This window comes from Podarcis muralis, chromosome 16, assembly GCF_964188315.1.
Source record: "Podarcis muralis chromosome 16, rPodMur119.hap1.1, whole genome shotgun sequence".
NCBI classification, from domain to species: domain Eukaryota; kingdom Metazoa; phylum Chordata; class Lepidosauria; order Squamata; family Lacertidae; genus Podarcis; species Podarcis muralis.
In genome coordinates, this window is record NC_135670.1 from 6,717,702 (window position 1) to 6,725,379 (window position 7,678).

General features: G+C 44.6%; 1 long non-coding RNA gene across 1 annotated transcript; it reads left to right on the top strand.

Annotated features, from left to right (window-relative positions):
- The first annotated feature begins 648 nt into the window (after positions 1-648).
- On the top strand, positions 649-4,964 carry LOC114586692 (uncharacterized). Its single transcript, XR_003704165.2, has 2 exons — positions 649-852; positions 4,438-4,964. It is a non-coding gene; the product is annotated as an uncharacterized LOC114586692 (long non-coding RNA).
- The last annotated feature ends 2,714 nt before the right edge of the window (positions 4,965-7,678 follow it).

The following is a 7,678-nucleotide window of genomic DNA, read 5'->3' on the forward strand; positions in this document are numbered from 1 at the left end:
AGATGCCACTTTGTGGCCTTAGATCCAATAATAACCTCAGAATTGCATTGAGCTGGAGATTAGACTGGCACAGACTGCCGCTATCCTTCAAAATCATTAACAACAACCCTGCAATTGATTTACATATCATAGAAAACAGCTTTCAGGTTCAAAAGACACTGATGTAGTGACTGCAAGGGATTAATTTAAAGTGTCTGGTGATCCTTGAAGATAAGTCTCCGAGACAGCTGTTTTCTCCTGTCCCCACCATGAAACAAGCTATAGAGAAGATGAATCACAGCCATTAGTTTATTAATCAGCTTTAGACAAAGTGTGCCTCGGAGGGTTCTGGACAAACTTGAAGGAAATGTGAGGTGCACGTTCTAAGTCTGGGCTGGCTTTCAGCAAACAAAAAACAAACAAACGTTCTGACACTTTCAAAGGCAGGCAAGTGAAATTAAAAGTTGCTTTTGGGAGTGAGGGAGCATCTCAGGAAGATGACTGCTTCTGACTTGTTGGGAAAGAAGCATGAAGAGTCTGGGAACAGGCAGTTTTCCAAGTCCAGGATTGCTGAAATCAGCACTGGTTTGGTGCTCCAGTGTTCCCTCGATACAATTAAAAGGAAACAGAAGGGTGTAACAGCAATATGTTGCCCTATATTAAAACCAGGTGCTGAGAGACAACGCTCAATTGCTGTAATCAGGGAGGAGGAACAATTATAGCAATTTGAGAGAAGCGCGAGGCATGCGGGAAAATTGGAGCCACATGAGCAGAGGGTGTTTCCTACCCGCGAGGCTCCTGAGCAGATGGTATAAGAGCTCTTCCTCCTCCGCTCTCTTCCAGCCCAATCTGCTGAACCTTGTGAAGAATCAGGTAAGGTCTGTTCAAAGGCAAGGGGCTCAGATCTCTGTATAGCAAATGAAACACCAGTTGTGGGGTAGGAGTTTTTGTTTTTGCTTAAAGCGCGTGTTTGCCAAGAGGAAAAATCCCATTATATCGAGCGTGGCTTACTTGCAGGTACAGGGCAGTCCTGTTAACCTTGTGGCTGGAAGCAGCAGGGCTTGAGGGAGCAGCTAAGCCTTCGATGCAGCCATAGTCCCACTGCTCATGAGAGCCAGAGTGGAAGATAAAAGGGGATGCCTCTTTGCTGTGCTAGCTCCAAGGCTGGTACAGAAAAGAGGCCTGGATCAGGCCCATTGCAATCACGTGATGGCAGCAGGGTCATCTTGAGATCCCGTGCCATCTTACCTCTAACTCTGAAAGCTGTGTTTCAGAAGGTTCCATGGGCTATTGCTGATGGAAATGCCACCGGCCATAGCTTCCACCTGTCTGTCATTTGGGCAGATGTCTTGGGGAAATTCCTTAGTGGTGGGTCTCCTGCATTGATGAAGGCTAGCATAGCAAGGCAAGGCTATGCATAGGGAAACCTAGATGTCATCCAAACAATCCTTCAGCACAGCAGATTTGGAGGGGGGTTCAAGCCAATGTGAGTCTTACTGAGAGAAATCTCACTGAAGTTAAGGAGGATGACTACCTTAGACTCATTAATTCCAATTGGTCTACTCAGAGTAAAAGTCACATTGGATGCTTACAACCTAGGAGTGGTTTGTGCTGTTATGCCTGGTGCCTGGCTCTCACACAGAACAGGGGTTTTTTTGTATTAAAAAAGGAGGAGTTCAATTGGCTATTTAGATGCAATAAAATGGGTGTGTAGAAACTTTGGAATGGACGGTTGAGAACTGGTCCTCCCTGCTCCTGGCCGCCCCAATATTTTCTCAGTAGCTATGTGGCTAAGTGTTATGGGATATTTATGGTGACATATTTTTAGTTTTCTTTTATGTATGCAAAACTGGGGGTTGCAGGCTCAAAGCAACACGCCAGATTGATGTGGGGGTGGAGGGTGGCATGGGGGTAGATGAAACAGCCAAGGGATTTTCAAGGTAACAAAAAGAACAAGATGAATGGTGAAGTGGAATATGCATAGTTCAATGGTAGAACATCTGCTTTGCATGGAGAAGGTCACAGCTTCTATCCCTGGCATTAATAATAATAATAATAATAATAATAATAATAATAATAATAAATGATAATAATTTATATCCTGCCTATCTGGCTGGGTTTTCCCAGCCATTCTGGGTGGCTCCCAACAGAACTAAAAGCACAATAAAACATCAGGCATTAGAAGCTTCCCTAAACAGGGCTGCCTTCAGATGTCTTCTTCTAAAAGTCAGATAGTTGTTTACCCCCTTGACATCTGCTGGGAGGGCATTCCGCAGGGCAGGTGGCACTGGTTCCCTGTAACCTCACTTCTCACAGGGAGGGAACCGCCAAAAGGCCCTCGGTGCTGGACCTCAGTGTCCAGGCTGAATGATGGGGATGGAGATGTGCCTTCAGGTATACTGAAGGTATATCTCTGAGTAAGGTATATCTCTGAGTAAGACTGGGCGAAATTCCTTATCTGAAACCCTTAGAAACTACTGCCAGGGTTGACAATACTAAGAAAGGTGGACCAATGGTCTGGCTTGGAATAAAGTAGCCACCCATGTTCCGAGGCATTTTTTCAGCCGGAACTCACTGGAACTCAGTTCTGGCAACTCTCAGGTAGGCGTCATTGCCATTCAAAGAGAATGAGGGAGGTGTTCGTGGTGAGTTCCAGCACCTTTTTTCCCTAGAAAAATAGCACTGCCGAGTTCCGTTTGTATGAGGGTTCTTCAAATTCCTATATGGAATGTGGAGAGGACGTTAGTTTGGTTTCCATTTTAATCCCTGCTTCCTGAGACAATGCACAAACTGAAATGCAGACATCCTTTGAAATTTGTTCTCCTCTGAATTTCCGATACAGCTTTCCAACCCCGTCCCAATGTGCACTAAACTACGTAGATTAGGGAACTGTGTATATTAAAATACACATATTAGTACAAATAGCATCTTTCAAAAACAAATAGTAGGCAAAAGTGCATACAAAAAGGTCCATATTAGAAGAAATTTGCATTAAAATTCTGAATATTTTTGTGAGGACATGTATATATGATGCAGAAATATGAGGAACACGAGAAACTGAAATATATAGATTTGTCTATTCCTATCTGTGAATTGTGAGTAATAGGCATAGTAATAGTAGTAGTAATGGTAATAGTATTGGTAATAGTAGATGGTAATAGTAGTAGCAGTAGTAGTAGTAGTAGTAGTATTGGTAGTAGTAGTAGTAACGGTGATAGTAGTAGCAATGGTGATAGTAGTAGCAGTAGTAATAATAAGAATAAGTAATAGTAGTGGTAAAATAGTAGTAATGATAGCAAAAATAGTAAGATGATGAAGATGACAATGAGGATGCAGTTTTTCAGTCAAACTGTTTATGATAATGATCAGTTCTCTCCTCCCTGGTGATGGACAAAATTAAGAAGGCCTCTGGTTAAAATTGCCACCCAACTTTATCTAGAAAGAAGAGAGTGGGGGTTGATTTGCTCATACCCAATATAAGAATCCTGAAAGTATCTCTTGTGTAGAAGAGACATTGAGGAAAGGCCATAGCTCAGTAGGGTAGAGCAGGGATGTCCAACAGGTTGATCACAATCTACTGGTCAATCCTTGGGAGGTGTTGGTAGATCAGTTGATCGCGGGCTCCCTTTCCTTTGCATTGGCAAAAGAGCATCTGGCCCCACCCCCTCACCCCATCCTCCATTCATGCATGATCGCTAGAATGGAAGATGGAGTTTTCGCTGTGAGGCTGATTGTTTCCTTAGCGATCTTTTGGTGAGCAACTTTTCCCCTTTCCCCTTTATTAAAGCTCAACATTTTTGAATCCCCTCCCTAAAAAAAAAAAGATTTCAGTGTCTTGGGAGTTGGACATCCCTGGGGTAGAGGATCATCTTTGCATGCAGAAGGTCCCAGGTTCAACCCCTGGGACACCTCCAGAGAAAACCCTGTCTAGACCCTGGAAAGCCACTGCCAATCAGATACCAATGGGAAGCACGCGGGCAGGACCTGGGTGCAACACTCCACACATGCCATTCCCAGAAACTGGTATTCAGAGACATGCTTCCAAAACAGTGTTGGTGAAACATAGCCATCATAGCTAGAGGCCAATGCTTTAGGTCAGGCCTGTCCAACCGGTCGATCACGTTCTACAGGTTGATTGTGGGCTGCCCCTGGTCATTCCTGGTTGAGCTCCAGCGATTGCCCAATCACCCCTCAAAAAAAAAAACCTCAACAACTCTGGTCAATCCAATGGGTAGATCACTGCCAGTTTATTCATAGTGGGAGTAGGTCGCAGTCTCTTGGAAGTTGGACACCCCTGCTTTCGGTTAATTGCTTCATTATTTGTGAGGAAGGGAGGGAGGAAGGGAAAGGAGATTGTTAGCCGCTTTGAGACTCCTGAAGGGGAGTGAAAGGCGGGATATCAAATCCAAACTCTTCTTCTTCTTCTTCTGATATGTGTCTTTCCCCACTTCATTTTAGATTTGCCTCCCACCACATAGCCATGGTTTTCCCCGGGGAGCTTTGTGGCTACAACGTCTCCTGCAGCACAAGCCTCCCCTCAACAACACTCCTATTGCAACCACCAGCTGTTGTGGCTGAAACAAAGCTGACGGACCTAGAGATCCTCATCCCGGAGCCCCCGCCTTGTGAAATCCCAGAATGTGGCTTCGATCCATGCCACTTGCCTCCGTGGTACTGCCACCTGCCTCCTGAGCCACCCATCATTTTTGCCACCTTCTCCACTTGCCTTCATGAAGCATAAGTGTGGCTTGCCAGCGGCCATCTTGCAATAGGCCCATTTCAGGCAGGAGGCGCTGCGGACAGGAAGTAGGGGCTGCATTAGGAACGGGAGTCTGGAGCAATGCTCCACACATTGGGGCCACACTTGTTATTGGCGCCTGTCCTTAAAGGTTCAGGATCGGCAGCCATCATCCATTTTGTATATCCATGTAGTAGAAGTTTGAAAACAACAACAATAATAATCACAGGTGCTGTGAATTACAGTTTTAGCCCGAGTCTTTCTTTTTGGAGTGGGGCAATTCAGGTGACTATGTCCAGAACATTCCAGAAAACGCAGGTTGAGAGGTGGGAGGAGGTGGAGGAAGAGGTGGAAGAGGAGTTAGTAGGCCTAAAATAGCATCGAGGGAACCTTTGGTCCTTCAGACACCATTGAGCATCATCAATGGTTGGGGATGATTGGAGCTGTACTTCACCCTATTTGCTGGATCCTATGCTCCAGTTCCCTGACCTAAACCATACTTCAAGGGTGGCTGACCAGGGATCATCCAGATATTGCAAAACTACAACTCCATTCAACCCCAGCCAGTATTGCCAGTGGTCAAGGGAATTGGAAACTGTAGTTCATCAGCCTCTCAAGGGCCACAGGTCCCCATCCCTGTCATAAGTCTGCCCCCCAGTTAAAGCTTTCTTTGTCGGCCATCAGAATGCTTCCTAAACTGCTGGTACCAGAGGCACATTCCCCCCTCCCATTTAAATATCAGTCTTACATCATCCAGGTATTTCCTTTCCGAGTGTGAGTAAAGGGGAGAACTATATGTCATTGGAGTTGCCCACCCAAATGTAATGGCAATGCCTCTATGGAGGGTATTGTTGAGCCTCTGTGTCATTAGGCACACCTAATGCAGATTTGTACATTCCTTGAGCCAGATACCTTTCTTCTTATGCTATGTAGAGTGCTGTGTACATAGAAGGTGAAATAAATAATATTATGAAACAAAAGCATCTGGTTCATCAGAGGTATGTTGGAAGCAGAGAACACCAGCAGAGAGTACCATGAAGAACATTAGCAGGCATACACTTCGCAGTAATTCACTGCAATCCTAAACCTGCATACTCAGAAGTAAGATGCACTATGCGTGCACACACCGGTTTTTTTTGTGGGCCACAAAGTTACGAAACACAGTTTGGATATGAATACTGTAAATGTCAACATTTTAACGAAGGAGACAAGATGGAGAAGGACCAGGTGGGGAGGACCAACCATAACTTATGTCATGCAAAGATACTTGCAAAGTCCATCTGATGATATCATTAAAGGCATTTGAAAATGTTATTTGGCATTGTTGCTTAGACAATAAAATGCATTGTGCAAAAATATATGTAGTTCTCACTCCACCTAATTAGATTCCACCCTATGATTTGGCCCTCCAGATGTTGTTGGACTCTAATTCCTATCAGTCCTGGCCAGTATGGCCAGTGGTCAGGGATGATGGGATATGTAATCCAGCAATATCCAGAGGGCCGTAAGTACCCCACACATGTCCTATTCTGATAATGTCCCAACCAATCAGAGATCATACATTAAAAGCACTCACAGAGGGCTGGGGAGCCCATGGCCATTCAGATGTTGTTGGATTCCCAACTACCACCAGCCCCAGTCAGCATAGCCAATGGTCAAAAGTTGTAGCTTGGTAACATCTGGAGGGCCACAGATTCCCCATTCCTGGTGTAGATAATACTTATCTAGATAGACAAATGGGATAATTCTATATTGCAGACTCTAATTCCCATTATCCCCAGCCAACATGGCCCAGTGGTGGATGTTGTCCATTGGGATTGGTTGGGTGGAAATCAGGGAAAGCCAATGACAGACAAAGCCAACTTATTCTAATTTTGTCTCCGTCCTTTTCCCTGATGGGTTCTATAAGGGCAACATTGAGACCAAGGAGGAGGGGGAGGAAGCTAACAGTCTGGACTATCTCCTGGGCTGGTTATAAGCAAGAAGTCAGGAAGGTGGGTGAAGCCTAAAGGCAGACTGAGATTGATAGGACAGTGCCCCCACTTGCCCTAATAGACCAGTTTCCACTGGTGTGGCCATTGGTCAGGGATCATGGGAGTCATAGTCCAAAATCTGGATTTGCATCTATGGCATAAGAGGTAGCAATGGAAATGTGATGGAAATCAAATACCAAGGAAACATACAATTAAATCCCACACCATCAATTTTATGTGAGTACTAATGAGGTGGTATTGCAACTATCTCCCATAATTATTACATTCCCCACAAACATGACATTTTAATTATGGGCTATTTCAAATTTTCAAAATACCAGTCCATTACAGTAAAAGCAAACAAAACCACAGTTCGTTTGCCAATAAACAAAACTATTTTTTACAGTTCAGTCCTGCACATGTCTACTCAGAAGTAAGTCATATTGTGTTGACTGGGAATCCTAAGAATCATGGTTCAAGGTCAACCAGAGAGCTTCATGGTTGAGCATGACCAGGCGCAAGGGGAAATATTAAAATACAGAGCTGCCCTTGAACAAAGTGAAAGTGTGACTTGAAATCTGAAAGTTCCTCCTCAGTGGGATTTGAGGAACCAGCTAAAGACTGGCTGCAAAAACCCAGTCATGTTTCTCAGAGAGGTTACACAGGGCCCAATTCCCTTCATTAGGGGTGGGAAACCTGTGGCACCTCCAGACATTGGGACTCCAGCAACACCCCATCAGCTTCATCTGTCAGTGTGGCCCATCTACAGGTATGTTGGGAGTCGAGTCCATAATCACTGGGAATGCCAATTTCCCCTTATACCTGCCCTAGGAGAAAGATGTCTCATAGAAGAAGTATGGACCACTGAAATCCTCATGTACTAGTCTATGGCTCTTAGTTGTGATGGATGTACATTACTTTCATTATCAAAGACAGTACATCTCTGAATACTTACAGCTGTGGAACAGCTTCCCATTGGGATATCAAA